The sequence below is a fragment of the Artemia franciscana genome, chromosome 7 (genome assembly GCF_032884065.1).
Source record: "Artemia franciscana chromosome 7, ASM3288406v1, whole genome shotgun sequence".
NCBI classification, from domain to species: Eukaryota; Metazoa; Arthropoda; class Branchiopoda; order Anostraca; family Artemiidae; genus Artemia; species Artemia franciscana.
In genome coordinates, this window is record NC_088869.1 from 43,275,419 (window position 1) to 43,290,922 (window position 15,504).

Here is a 15,504-nt window from a genome sequence, read left to right on the forward strand (position 1 = left end):
CTCTTTGAGCATCTTCATCAGTCATTGTAAACTTAAACATTAATAGAATTCTACGCGAACATATGTCTTATATAACTTGAATGACGTCACCTTCAAAGCAAAAATGATGGCAACTAATTTCATGACGTCAGCCGAAACATGACGTCACCTGATCCATCCACAGATCCACACACAGACAACTTATTTTTGACGTTTCGCACGCGTCATTGATGCAGTTATCCCAGTGTTGGTCATTCTCCAATAAATTCAGAGCTTGGCATGCACTACGGTAAGTGTCATGTATAGTACCGTTTACAGTTCTCAAATACTCAAAGGATGTCGGACCGGGTACATTCACCAAAAGCAGGCGTAGAAAGAAGCATTCATGTTGATTGGGGTGAACGGTGTAGAGTCTTCCTATCGTGGTATCTTTGAAGATGGTAGATTGGCCGTAAACCCACTGGTTATCTACTTCGATGGTGGTACCGTTGCCATTGTAGGTTTTTCAGTCATTTTACAATTAGAAATTTCTCTTTCAACGGTCTTCTTACAATTAAAAATTTGTCTTTGAACGATATTCTTAAATACCTGTGTCCTGGTCGTCATTTATATTCCCTGTGTCCCGGTCGTCATTTGTGTCCCGGTATCCCAGTCTGTAATTTCTCTTTTTTCTTTTTTCAGTTTTCTTTTTCTTCTTTATTTTTCAGCTTCACTATGAAATACATATCGCCGAACCTTTGTTTTTTTAACTAAAATCTGGTAGTCATTGATGACCTTTTCCAAGTCAAAATCCCAAACCCAATCATCATCGCTATCATTTTCAGTTTTAATATGTTTTGACTCTCGCTGTCCAGGTGGATCTTCATCTAACTGCGCGGTTTTGCGTTCTTTAGCCTCAAGCCTGTTTCCTTGCTGTTCTTTTGATTCCTCGGCACGCTTTCTTTTCTGACTTTCTCTATCAGCAGCAAGTTTTTTGGCATAGACTCTTTGAGCATCTTCATCAGTCATTGTAAACTTAAACATTAATAGAATTCTACGCGAACATATGTCTTATATAACTTGAATGACGTCACCTTCAAAGCAAAAATGATGGCAACTAATTTCATGACGTCAGCCGAAACATGACGTCACCTGATCCATCTACAGATCCACACACAGACAACTTATTTTTATATATATAGATATATATATTTATAAAATATATATATATATATATATATATATATATATATATATATATATATATATATATATAATAAAATAATATATATAAATAATATATAATAAATAAATAATACATTCATTTATAGTTGGAGTAGTCAAATATATATAGGGCCATCCTTTAGAAAAGGAGGTAACTTTCTAGAGAGGAGGTGAGGGTCGGACAAGCAAAAAATGGCGGAATTTATCAAACAGTTCGTGGTAACGAACTGTAGTAAGGAATGACCCAGCTCAATAGTAACCGAAACTCTAAATATGGAATTTTAATTCCATTTGGAATTAAAAATTGCATTTTAATGCTAATTTTAAATATATAAGTTTCATCAAGATCAGTTATACCCATCAAAAGTTACGAGCCTGAGAATATTTGTCTCATTTTAGAAAATGGGAGGAAACATCCCCTAAAGGTCATAGAATATTAACAAAAATTGCATCATCAGATTCAGCGTATCAGAGAACCTCACTGTAGAAGTTTCAAGCTCCTATCTACAAAAATGTGGCATTCCGCATTTTTTGCTAGAAGACAAATCACGGATGCGTGTTTATTTGTTTGTTTTTTTGTTTGTTTTGTTGTAGTTGTTTTTTTCCCCAGAGGTGATCGTATCGAGTGAGTTATCCTAGAAAGTTCCAGTGCCCTTTTTAAGTGACAAAAAATTGGAGTGCCCTCCCACGCTCATTGTTTCCCAAAAGTCATCGGATCAAAATTCTGAGATAGCTATTTTATTCCCCATAGTCGAAAAACCTAATAACTATGTCTTTAGGGACGACTTACTCCCCCACAGTCCCAGTGGGAGGGGCTGCAAGTTTCAAACTTTGACCTGTGTTTACATATAGTAATGTTTACTGGGAAGTGTACAGGCATTTTCGGGGTGATTTTCTGGTTTAGGGTGGAGAGTTGAGGGGGGGGAGGTTAAGTGGGAGGATATTTCCATGGAGAAACGTCTCATGGGGGAAGATATTTTCAATGAAGGGGGCGCAAGATTTTCTAGCATAATTTGAAAAAGCAATGGAAAGATAAATATGAAAAGTTTTTTCTACTGAAAGTAAGGAGCAGCATTAAAACTTAAAACGAATAAAAATTATTACGCATATGAGGGGTTTACCTCCTCGTTATACCTCACTATTTACGATAACGTATTTTTAGTAATTGCAACTATTTATTCTACGGCCTTTGTGATTGAGAGGTCATTCTTAAGGAATTGGGACAAAATCTAAGCTTTAGTGTAAAGAGCGAGGTATCGACGAGGGTTGAACCCCCATCATATACGCAATAAAAACATACGAATGTAGAAGGTCGCTACGTAAGTTAATTCGTAAGTTACGTATATTTTTTACCAATGAAAACATTTGTAAAAAATTAAAAGTTCTAGTTGCTTTTTACAGTAATCAAAAACTTGGGGGGCAACTAGGCTTCCTCCCTCGCTCCTTTCGATTCGATCACTCCTTCGTAAGTTAAAATACCTCATTTTTCTAATTTTTCAGAATTAACCCCCCCCCTCCAACTTGTCCAACCAGAGCAGATCTTTTCTGGCTATGTCAATCACGTATCTAGGACTTATGCTTATTTTTCCCACCAAGTTTCATCCCGATCCATCCGCTCCAAGCGTTTTCCAAGATTTTAGGTTCCCCCTCCCCTCAATTCCCCCAATGTCAACGGATCCAGTCGGAATTTAAAATAAGAGCTCTGAGACACGATATCCTTCCAAACTTCAAATTTCATTAAGATCCGATCACTCCTTCGTAAGTTAAAAATACCTCATTTTTCTAATTTGTTCCGAATTAACCCCCCCAACTCCCCCAAAGAAAGCGGATCCGTCCCGGTTATGTCAATCACGTATCAAGGACTTGTGCTTATTTTTTCCACCAAGTCTCATCCCGATCCCTCCACTCTAAGCGTTTTCCAAGATTTTAGGTTCCTCATCCCCCTCGATTCCCCCCAGTGTCACTGGATCCAGTCGGGATTTAAAATAAGAGCTCTGAGACCCAATATCCTTCCAATTTCAAATTTCGTTAAGATCTGATCATTTCTTCGTAAGTTAAAATACCTCTTTTTTTCTATTTTTCCAAATTGACCAGCCCCCACTCCCCCCAGATGGTCAAATAGGGATAACGACTATTTCTAATTTAATCTAGTCCGGTCCCTGGTACACCTGCCAAGCTTCATCGTCCTAGCTTGCCTGGAAGTACCTGAAGTAGAAAAACCAGGACAGACAGACAGACCGACCGACAGACAGACAGACAGACTGACAGAATTTTCGATCGCTATACGTCACTTGGTTAATACCAAGTGCCATAAAAAAACTCAGGTTATTTTTTAACTGAAAGGAGGGAGCGACATTAATTGTCGAAAATTAATTAATTTTTAATTTTAATTAAAATTAAGCGACATTAATTGCGCATAAATTCTTGAAAAGTCTCCCCTCATTTGAAATATAACCTCCAGAAAAGACCACCCAATTTAAAAATTTCCCTGTACAAAATAATCACTCCCTTACCAAAATACTTTCCTCGGAAAAATATCTGTATATTTCCCATAAGATATATGCCCAGTAAAATATTTAAGTAATAGGCAAAGTTTAAAGCTTGTAGTCATTTTCCATGGGTGTCGAGTGGTCAAGTTATCTTCAAACACGTAGTTAATATGTCTTTCGACTATTTTTAACCAAAATTGGCTAGGTCAATTTTTTACAATAAGACTTTGGTGAAAGAACGGGCGTGAGAGGGGGTAAAAACCCGACAAAAACTTTCTCCCCTCCGGACAATTACTTTAATATCTCCAAATGTAAAATTGAGTCGGCAAAGAGAAAGTAATACTAATAAGAATAAATCCGTATAGGAATTCTTGTAGATTCCCTCCCCATAAAAAATTCTCCCTATCGAGAATCCCCGGCAGAAAATTACCCCCCCCCCCGCAACTCAAATTATGTATGCATACTTTCCAACAACAAATAGTCAGATTTTATAACTTGAAGACCTTTCTCCAGGGGCTGTGGGCGTCATTTTGTCTCCGAAGAGATCCTTATTGGGGCTTCCGACTATGCTGAGCAAAATGGCTACCTCAAAATTTAATCAGACAACTTAGATAGGAAAAAGGGGACGACTAGGGTGCTAGTTGTGCTCTAGTCTGTTTGTCACTTAAGAAGGGCACTAGAACTTCTAATTTCCGTTCGAGTGAGCTCTTTACCGATATTCAAGAACTATTGGTTTTGATGCGACATCCCCTGGGGAAGAAAAAGTTCCGCTTTTGAGTTCAAAACTTCTGCATAGGGATTTGGCTAAGCTTAATCTGATGATTTGATTTTCAAAAAGATCCCTTGACTTTTAAAAGTTGTTTTCCCCCTTTTAAGAAAATCAAGCAATTTTTTCTAGGCTCGTAGCTTTTGATGGGTAACAGTAACAGTAAACTGTATGAATCTTATCAAACAGTTCGTGGTAATGAACTGTAGTAAGAAGCGAACCGGCTCAGTAGTAACCAAAACTCTAGAAAATGGAATTTTGATATGTTGATGGATTTTTGAATGGAATTTGGAATTTTGAAAATTAGCCTGAGAAAATTGGCCTTCTTTTAGAAATTAGGGGGAAACACCCCCTAAAAGTCATTGAACCTTACCCAAAATTACACCATCAGATTCAGCGCATCAGAGAACCCTATTACAGAAGTTTCAAGCTCCTATCTACAAAAATGTGGAATTTTGTATTTTTGCCAGAATGCAGATCTCGGATGCGTGTTTATTTGTTCGTTTTTTTTTTTGTTTTTTTTTGTTTTTTTTTCCCAGGGGTGATCGTATCGACCCAGTGGTCCTAGGATGTTGTGAGAGGTCTCATTGAAATGAATAGTTAAACGGAAAAGTTCAACGGAAATGAAAAGTTAGAGTGCCCTTTTTAAGTGACCAAAAAAATTGGAGGGCACCGAGGCCCCCTTCAACGCTAATTATTCTCCCAAAGTCACCGGATAAAATTCTGAGATAGCCATTATATTCAACAAAGTCGAAAAATCTTATAACTAGGTCTTTGAGGACGACTTACTCCCCCACAGTTCCCGTTGGAGGGGCTACAAGTTACAAATTCTGACCAGTGCTTAAATATAGTAATGGTTATTGGGAAGTGTACATAAGTTTTCAAGGGGATTTTTTGGTTGGGGGGCTAACAAGAGGGGGATGTGTTTGGGGAGCTTCCCATCGAGGAATTTGTCATGGGGGAAGAAAATTTCCATGAAGGGAGCTCAGGATTTTCTAGCATTATTTAAAAAAAAACAATGAAAAAATAAATATGAAATAGTTTTTTCAACTGGAAGTAGGGAGCAGCATTAAAACTAAAAACGAACTGAAATTATTACGCATATGAGGGGCTCACCTCCTCCTAATATCTCGCTCTTTACGCTAAAGTGTTTTTATTAATTTCAACTATTTATTCTACAGCTTTTGTGATTCAGGGGTCATTCTTAAGGAATTGGGACAAAATTTAACCTTTAGTGTAAAGAGCGAGGTATTGACGAGGGGGTAACCCCTCTCATATACGTATTAAAACATGAGAAAACAAAAGTTCATTACCTAAGCTAATTTTTAAGTTACGTATATCTTTTATTAATAAAACATTCGTAAAAAAAATTAAAAGTTCTAGTTGCCTTTTTAAGTAACCAAAAAATTGGAGGGCAAATAGGCCTCCTCCCCCGCTCCTTTTTTATCAAAATCATTCGATCAAAAATATGAGAAAGCCATTTAGTAAAAAAAAAATATGCAAAATTCGTTTTATTTATTCATCTGCGGTGAGCCAAAATCAAAACAAGCATTGATTTGAAAACGTCCAGAAATTAAATGAAAAAAGTTTGTTTAACTTAAAGTAAAGAGCGACATTAAAACTTAAAACGAACATAAATTACTTCGTATATGTTTACAATGTTTACGAACTTCGTATATGTTTAAAACAGTATATTTACTGTTTTAAAAAGTAGAGGTGAGAGAGAGTCAAACTTTAGCGTAAAGAGTGGGGCGTTGATGAGGAAGCAGCCCCTTTCATATACGAAGTAATTTCTGTTCGTTTTAAGTTTTAATTTCTCTCCTTACTTTAACTTAAAAAAAACTTGTTTTTTTTTATTTAATACATTTAGAATCGACATAATGAGCCGATTCTTTGGTATGTCTATTGATGTTGAAATTCCGGGTCTTAGAGATCCTGTTATTGTTGAACCGCCTCGCTCCATACTTACAGTTCGTTACCAAGAACTGTTCGTATAACGTTTTTCTTCTTCTTGGCCAGATAATTTTGTCCCATGACCTATCCGAAATCCTTTGCTTTCTACATTATCTCTTATATTTTCATCAATTTTTTTCTAAAAATTATTTTTTTTAGCCTTTAATACTACTCAGTTTCCGAAATTGATTTAAAATGTCCAAGTAGGGAACCATATAAATTTAAAATAGACAATATAAACACGGTATTATGCCATTTACGTGTTTAATGAGATTAATATTTTATTTTAAAAAAAATCCAACATTGCAAGAAAAAAATAGCTGCAACATAAAAAACAGCCAAACAATAGTAAAACTGATAGCATTTTCTAACTCTATTCGAACCCGCTCCGGGCAATTACTCTTTATATTACTCCAAAATGTAAAATTGAGTCGGCAAAGAGAAAGTAAGACTAATAAAAATGAATTCGAATAGAAATTCCTGCAAATTCCCTCCCCAATGGCACATTCTTCCTGTTGAGAATCCCCTCAGCAGAAAATTCACCCCCCCAGTCCAAAAAATGTCTGCATACTTCCCAATAACAAATAAGGTATGTAGACAATAGGCCGATCTTATAACTAGAAGACTTTTCCCCAGGGGCTGTGGGAATCATGTTGTCTCCGGAGAGATAATTGTTGGGCCTACCAACTGTGCTAAAAAAATGGCTACTTCAAAATTTTGGTCGGACGACTTAGAGGGAAAAAGGGATGACAAGGGGGCTTGTTGTGCCCTAATCTGTTTGTCACTTAAAAAGGACAATAGAATTGCTAATCACCGTTCAAATGAGCTCTTTACCGATATTCTACGACTATTTGTTTGATGCGACGGCCTCTGGGAATAAAAACACAAAATTCTACTTTTTTCCAGATGGGAGTTCAAAACGTCTTCAATAGGGTTTTGGATAAGCTTAATCTGATGACTGGATTTTCAATAAGAACCTTTGACTTTAAGGGATTTTTTCCCCTTTTAAGAAAATCAAGCAATTCTTATGTTTTTAGGTTTTGATTGCTAACACAAAACTTTATGAATCTTATCAAACAGTTCTTGGTAACGAACTGTAACAAGAAGCGACCCTGCTCAATAGTTACCGAAACTTCAAAAATTGGAATTTCGATGCCAATAGTTACATCAAAAGAATTGCATTTTTATGCTTATTTCAGATATATAAATTTCATCAAGTTTTGTTTCAAGTTCAAGTGTTTTTCAATTTGCCTTATTTTAGAATATAGGGGGAAATACCCCCTAAAAATAATAAAATCTTAAGAAAATCACACCATCAGATCCAGCGTATCAGAGAACTCTACTGTAAAAGTTTCAAGATCCTATCTACAAAAATGGGGAATTTTTTATTTTTTGACAAAAAATAGATCACGGATGCGTGTTTACTTGTTTTATTGTTGTTGTTTTTTCCCAGGGGTGATCGCATCAACCCAGTGGTCCTAGAATGTAACGAGAATGCTCATTCTAACAGAAATTAAAAGCTCTAGAGCCCTTTTTAAGCGACCAAAAAATTTGGAGGGCACCTAGGCAACCTCCCAAGCTCGTTTTTTCCCAAAGTCACCGGATCAAAATTTTGAGATTACCATTTTTTTCAACATAGTCGAAAAAACTAATAAATATGTCTTTCGGGACGACTTCATCCCCCACAGTCCAATGGGGTGGGACTGTAAGTTACAAACTTTGACCATTGTTTACATATAGTAATGGTTATTGGGAACTGCACAGAGGCTTTCAGAGGAATTTTTCACGTTGAGGGGTAGGGGTCCGGGGGTTGGAAGGATCTTTCTACGGAGGAATTTATCATGAGAGAAGATAATTTCCATAAAGGGGGCGCAGGATTTTCTAGTATTATTTTTTTTAAATGAGCAAATAAATCAAAATTTTTTTTTAGCGGGAAGTAAGGAGCAGCATTAAAACATAAAATCAACAGAAATTATTACGTATATAAAGGGGTCCGTCACCTCCACCATACCTTAGTCTTTACGCTAAAGTATTTGTAGTAATTTCATCGATTTATTCTACGGCCTTTGTTATTCAGGGGTCATTTTTAAAGAATTGGGACAAAATTCAAGCTTTAGTGTAAAGAACTAGGTAATGACGAGGTGGTGAATCCCCTCATTTACTTAATGAAAATATGCAAATATAGTAATTTGTTACGCAAGTTAATTCGTAAGATATCAGTATTCGATTTCTTAAAATAATTCGTATGATTAATATTCGTAAGAAAATAAAAGTTCTAGTTGCCTTCTTAAGTAACCAAAAATTGTAGGGTAACTAGGCCTCTTCCCCCATCCCATTTTTATCAAGATTGTCTGATCGAAACTATGAGATAGCCAATTACCCCCCCCCCCCAAAAAAAAAATATACAAATTTCGTTTTGATTATTTATATGCGGTGAGCGAAAATCAAAATATACAATAATTCTAAAACGTTCAGAAATTATATTAAAGAAATTATATTAAAAAAACAAGTTCTTTTTAACTGCAAGTAAGGAGCGACATTATAACTTAAAACGAACATAAATTATTCCTTATATGAAAAGGGTTGTCCCTGCCTCGACACTCCTCTCTTTACACTAAAGTTTTTTATTGTTTTAAAAAGTAGAGTTGTGAGAAAGAGTCAAATTTTAACGCAAAGAGCAAGGCGTTGAAGAAAATACGTCATAAGTTCTGTTCGTTTTAATTGAGTTGTGAGAAAGAGTCAAGTTTTATCGTAAAGAGCAAGGCGTTGAAGAGAGGACAACCCCTTGCATATAGGGAATAATTTCTGTCCGTTTTAATTTTTAATGTCGTTCCTTACTTGCAGTTAAAAAACTAGTTTTTTTTTTATTTAATACATTTAGAATCGGCATAACGAGCTGATTCTTTTGGTAAGTCTATTGATGTCACAATTCCGTGTTTTAGAGTTCCAGTTACTATTGAACCGCATCGCTCCATACTTACAGTTCGTTACCACAAACTTTTCGTATAACTTTTATCTTCTTCTCTGCCAGATAATTTTTGTCCCAAGACCTATCCTAAACTCCTCTTTTTCAATTTTTTTTATTTTTATTTTTCTTATTTTTCTTTTTATTTCTCAAGAAATAATTCTTATTTTTTCATTTTTCTATAAATTAGTCTGTTTGTATTTCTTTTTTAGCCTTTGATATTCCTCAGTTTCAACTGTTCGATCTTCTTCTCGGCCAGATAATTTTTGTCCCATGACCTATCCGAAATTTCGAATTTTAAACATAATCTCTTTTTTTTACATTTATTTTCCATCAATTATTCTGTTTGTATTTATACTCCTCAGTTTCCAGCAACATACTCCTCTGTTGCCTTTGATACTCCTCAGTTTCCGAAATTGATTTAATTTTAAATTCCCAAGCAGAGAACCATTTAAATGTAAATAGACAAGATTAACACGGATATTTGTCATTTATATGTTTAATGAGATTAATATTTTACTTTAAGAAAACACAATCCATTATTGCAAGAAAAAATAGCTACAGTATAAAAAAGAGCCAGACAGTAGTGAAACTGTTAGAAATGTCTAACTCTAGTCAAACTAATGGTACCATTTGTTTGTTTTTTTTTAGATCATAAATATTTTGCGTCTAATTAGGAAAAGTCAAAGGATGAAAATATAAAAGTGCAGAAAAGTATTTTTTCAAATCCAGGGGAGGAAAAATTGTTGTTTTTTTAATTATTTTAACAAAAAAAAAATCCAAGAAAGCAGCTCCTTTTTCAATGAAAATACCAAGAAAACATTTTAACGAACGAAAAAATTAAATCAAAATTGAGGGTCTTCCATAAAAAAAATATAAAATCTTGGCTCTTTAATTGGCATTAGTTGGAACTAGCATTTATTAATGACCTCAATACACAACATTAGGGATGGGGGGGGGGAGAAAAATAATAATCCAAATCCAGGGAAGGGAAACTAATAATTCCAGTACAACTTTATAAATATACCTGAAGGGACTTCTTAAAATTTTGCTTTGTTTAAGATGATCATTCTCATTAGCTAACTGAACGTTATTTACTGCTACCCCTCAGTTTTTCTGACATTTAAAGTCAAATTCCATGGAATTATTAGTTTTGATCTGGACATGATTCTCTTCGTCTGAAAAAGGCCAGCTAATATTATAGTTTTTAAAGTTCTCTGTTTGTTTTTATCAAAAAATGTCTTTTAATGTTTTTCTCACATATTTGCTCTCAGTTTATCCCTCATCTCCCCTGTACTTCGATATAGCCCTAGACTAAGCACCAAAATATAAATTACAAATTTGTGGCTTATAAATTTATTCTACTGAATAAAATTTGTATTATAATAGTACAGTAGCCAGTTCATATGTGCATAAGCATTGGTGTACAAAGGCCCAGCCCTCAGTTGCAAGTTTAAAAGATTTCGGAAAGTTTCTCTAATAGTCCTTCTTTAATTTAAATCTTTCTTAAATTGTGCGGTATTCATAAGGTATGAATGTCTTATGTAAACGTCCCTGAAGGATAAAATTACAGAAAGCGCTATTGCCAAGCAAAAGGTTGTCGATTCAATGTAGATTAAATAAAAAAACTAATTTTTTTTAGCTGAAAGTAAGGAGCGACATTAAAACTTAAAACGAACAGAAATTACTCCGTATATGAAATGGGTTGTCCCCTCCGCAATCCCTCGCTCTTTACGCTAAAGCTTTTAATTTTTTTTTAAAAAATAGAATTGTGGCAAAGAGTCAAACTTTAGCGTAAAGAGCGAGGGATTGCGGAGGGGACAAACCATTTCATATACGGAGTAATTTCTGTACCCTGTAATTTCTATCTTATCAAAGCTATACAAATAATGGCAACACCGCCTCATTAATCTGAATAACTTTGCAACACAAAGTAAAAACGTTTCTTATATACGAGACAGGGTATAAGAAACAGCCTTAAGAATAGAACTTTCAAGCCATATACAACCTTAAACAATAAAGGGAAGATTCAGAGGTTGGTTTTAGGCGCAAGTTCCCCCCTCCTAGACAATGACCTTAAATGGAAGTCCCACACTTCCCACTTATTTAAATCTGGTAGTTTTCTCCTTAAGTCTTTTTCCCTTCTCAAATGGTTCTCCATGTCAATCCAGAACCTTGAAATAGTTTATTGGTCTTGTGTAAGACCCTGTCTTGAATATGCTCGTCCTGTCTAGCACCCTGGGTTGACCAAAGACAAGTGATCTAAAACTGAAAGTATTCAAAAAAGACCAATAATAATATAACCACAATCCATAATATAATTAGCCCTAGAGGACCTGTCTAAAGGATCCCACCCCAAGAAACATTGGGCCTTAAAAAATGAATTCGTTTGTCCGGATATATTAATAAAGCTATTTGTCTTTCAAATAACAACTGTTAGTGATTTCAAATCATTATTAAGTGAAGTATAGCTTTTTTCTTAAGAAAAAAAAATGTTAACTGTCTCATCAATTCTACTTCCAAGCCTAAACAATGGTTGCCGTGCAGCCGAATCCTTGTTTAACTAAATCCCTTACAACTCAGCCTATTCAATTGAACCACCGCAAAAATCCTCCCCCTCGCCTTGTTTAAATTAACCCCATGTGACTCGAATCCAATGCAACTCAGTTCCCATACAAGGCAACCCTAATTCTGCTTATCCCCGTGTAACTCAATCCTGTGTTAAACTTACCTTAATCATCCTATGCTATCCCAGCATCATTTAAAAAACAATCAGAAATTGAATTTAAAAAAAATATATTTTTGAACTGAAAGTAAGGAGTAACATTAAATTTAAAAACAAACAGAAATTATTATGTATATGAGGGGGTTCGTATATGAGGGAGTTTCGTAAACAAATGCCTCGTTGTTTACACTAAAGTATTTTTAGCTGTTTCAAAAGAGCAATTTATTGTAATTAAACGGACTTTTGGTTCAGGGGTCATTCTTAAAGAATTGAAACAAAATCCGAACTTTAGTGTAAAGAGTGAGGTAGTGACAAGGAGGCTAGCCCCCTCATATTACGTATATGACGAAGTTCGCCCCCTCGTCAATACCTCGCTCTTTTCGCTAAAGTTCGAGTTCTGTAAAATAATGGCCGATATAAGCAATAATTTGTTATTGTTATTTTTTGTTCAGTCTTAGCATTTAATTTTAACTTGAGCAGCTTCATAACTATGATTTTTATGGGATAATAAGCCAAAGATATTATATGTGTTAGGCTTGTGGTTGACAAAACAAACAAGTTTTTTCCAACTGGAAGTAAGGAATAACATTAAAACTTAAAACGAACATAAATTATTGCGTATATCTTTTAAGATATTATCTGTAAATCATTTGAGAATTGCTCAACTTGCGAATCTTATTTTCATAAATATAGTTTCGACCTCTCTTGCCGTTTTGTTACTATGCCTTACAAAATCGGTTGCAAATATCGCTAATTAAAGTAACGTGGAAGAATTTTTCCATGGAGAAATTTCTCGTGGGGGAAGGGATCAAGTTTATTCAACATAAAGCAAGAAGCAGCATTAAAACCTAAAACAAACTGAAAATATTACACATGTGAGATGGGTTGCCTCTCCTCTGTAGCTTGCTCTTACGCTAAAGTTTCTTTTTCAACTTTTAAAAGAGGATATCATTTTAATTAAATAGCCTTTGTGATTCAGAAGTCATTCTTAAGCAACTGAAACAAACGTCAAACTTAGGTTATTATAAGATAATTATTAGATTCAAAAAGTAGAACTGACATGCAAATTTTGTTTTAATTAGTCATGTACGGTGAGCCATATTCAAAATCTGCGTTAATTCAAAAACACTCAGAAATTAAATAAAAAGTAGTTTTTATTTTACTGAAAGTATGGAGCAACATTAAAACTTAAAATGAACAGAAATAATTCCATATATGAAAGGGGATGTCCCCTCCTCAATACCCGCTATTTACGCTAAAGTTTGACTCCTTGCCACAACGCTACTTTTTAACAGTTAAAACTTTAGCGTAAAGAGCGGGGCGTTGAGGAGGGAACAGCCCTTTTCATATATACAATACTTTCTGTTCGTTTTAAGCTTTAATGTAGCTCTCTACTTTCAGTTAAAAAACTTTTTTTAATAGCACAAGAATGAAAAATCTAAGTAAGGCCACAACCCATGAACATACAGATATATTGCCAATTTAAATTTATCAAAATCTCATGGAGATTAAGGGTTCGTAATCAAATATTCAGATTGCTCAATAAAACTAAAATCATTAGTTCGGATCATCACAAAAAATACTTCAAGATTCCAAAAACCCTAGACCCAAATAGTTAAACCAGTAGTTCGGGAGCTGCACACAGTTAGATATACATGTGCCTTCTAACTTCAACGATAAACTGCCTTCGATATACCTAAATAAAGACGTACTAAGATGCCAGAGGTTTAATGTAAAGAAACAAAAAATAACTGGATGAATGAGACAATAGTGAAACTAGTTTAATCACCTTCGAAAAACCATCAATACATAACTAATGACAAAAGTTCAAGATATATGAATAAAAGGTACCACAAGAGGATTTATTAGTTACAATATCTTAACAATGGAAGACATTATTCATTGTAGCAAACTATAAATGTTCCCAAGTCAACTAATGTTTGAGAAAATCATGCAATACCTTGAAATTTTTAAGAATTGCACTTTGATGTACTCAAATCTTTGCTATTACAAGATCTAGTAAAATATCATTTCGCCTGATTATTTAAAATGTATATTAATTGCAATACTGTCGTCCCTTACCCACAGCATTACCAGAGCAAAAATATCAATTGTTTCTTCGGACGTCGAGACCAATGTGCTTTTTAACTTCAGGGACAAATTGTCTTGTAAATACCTAAAAAAAAGCAGATTATGAAGCCATACATTTAAAGTATAGGAACAAAATAACTGGTTGAATAACTCAATATTATGATCACCTTCTGAAATCCATAAATACTTATCACAAAGTAACTTATCACAAAGTTCAAGAAATCATGACAATATGTCAAGATATATCAATAAAAGATACCCGAAAATGGTATCTTGGTTACAATATCTTAAATATGGAAGAGGTAACATATTGGACAAAATAACAAATGATCCAGAGAAAATCATGCAAAAATTAAATTATTTGAGAATTGGACTTTGATTTACTTAAATTTTTGCTAATGCAAAATAAAGTACAACATTATTTTGCTAATTATACCAACTAGACATGATTCCATTAATGTCATAATTTAACCACACTTAGTAATAACCGATATGGTATTTGGTTGTAAAATGGCTCATAAGTTGACATGGTGTTCACGTGATGGTAAGACAACAAACCTTATCGATTATGTTATTTAAAACCGAAGACTGGCAGGATAAATAAAAGATACCACGGAATATAGGAGTGCTGTTATTGATATTAAAAGTAAGGATCACCATCTAGTATTGTGTAGCGTTAATTTATTGCTGAAATTTTGGATGGGTAACTACCTCCCGTCAAGTTATGATGTTTGTAGACTGATGTTTGCTGAATACTAAAATTGTGAGTTTAAAATTTGGAGTGAAAGATGGATGGAATAATTTTAGAAAAACAATTTGTGAAGTTACTGATGGTGTCACAGGAAAGGAAGTTAAGACTGCAGATTAGTGAAAATCTTTATGAACTAAGGAGGTGTTAAATGGAGGCCAAGGATAAAATTGCCAAGGATCTGGAAGATGCAGCTAGTCGGCATAATAGTAAAATATTATGCTGGAATATTAATAAATTGAGAGGGGTAGTCAATCCGGACTTGTCCCAGTTAAAGATAGAAATTGGGCCACAATTACTGATAAGAGAAGAGTTAAAGAGAGATGAGCAGAACATTTTGGGAATATCCTGAACTGAGATACAGTTGCAGGAAAGGATATAGAGAAAAATGGAAAAGTTTGGAATATTCTTTGATGTGAAGAAAGATTTGTTTTGTGAGAAAGAATTAGTGACAGTACTAAAAGGACTGAAGAAAAAAGGCTCCAGATGCCGGTAGTGTGGTAAAGGAGTTTCTTAAATATGATGGTTCTGAGGTTAGAAATAAGTTACTGAAGATTATGAATGTGATTTTTCAAAAAGGGGATG

The 15,504-nt window shown here is 34.5% G+C and overlaps 1 protein-coding gene across 3 annotated transcripts in view; it reads right to left on the reverse strand.

Moving 5' to 3' along the window:
- LOC136029336 (beta-galactosidase-1-like protein 2) overlaps window positions 1-15,504 on the reverse strand; it is a 156,289-nt gene that overhangs the window by 78,596 nt on the left and 62,189 nt on the right. The window lies entirely within an intron of this gene.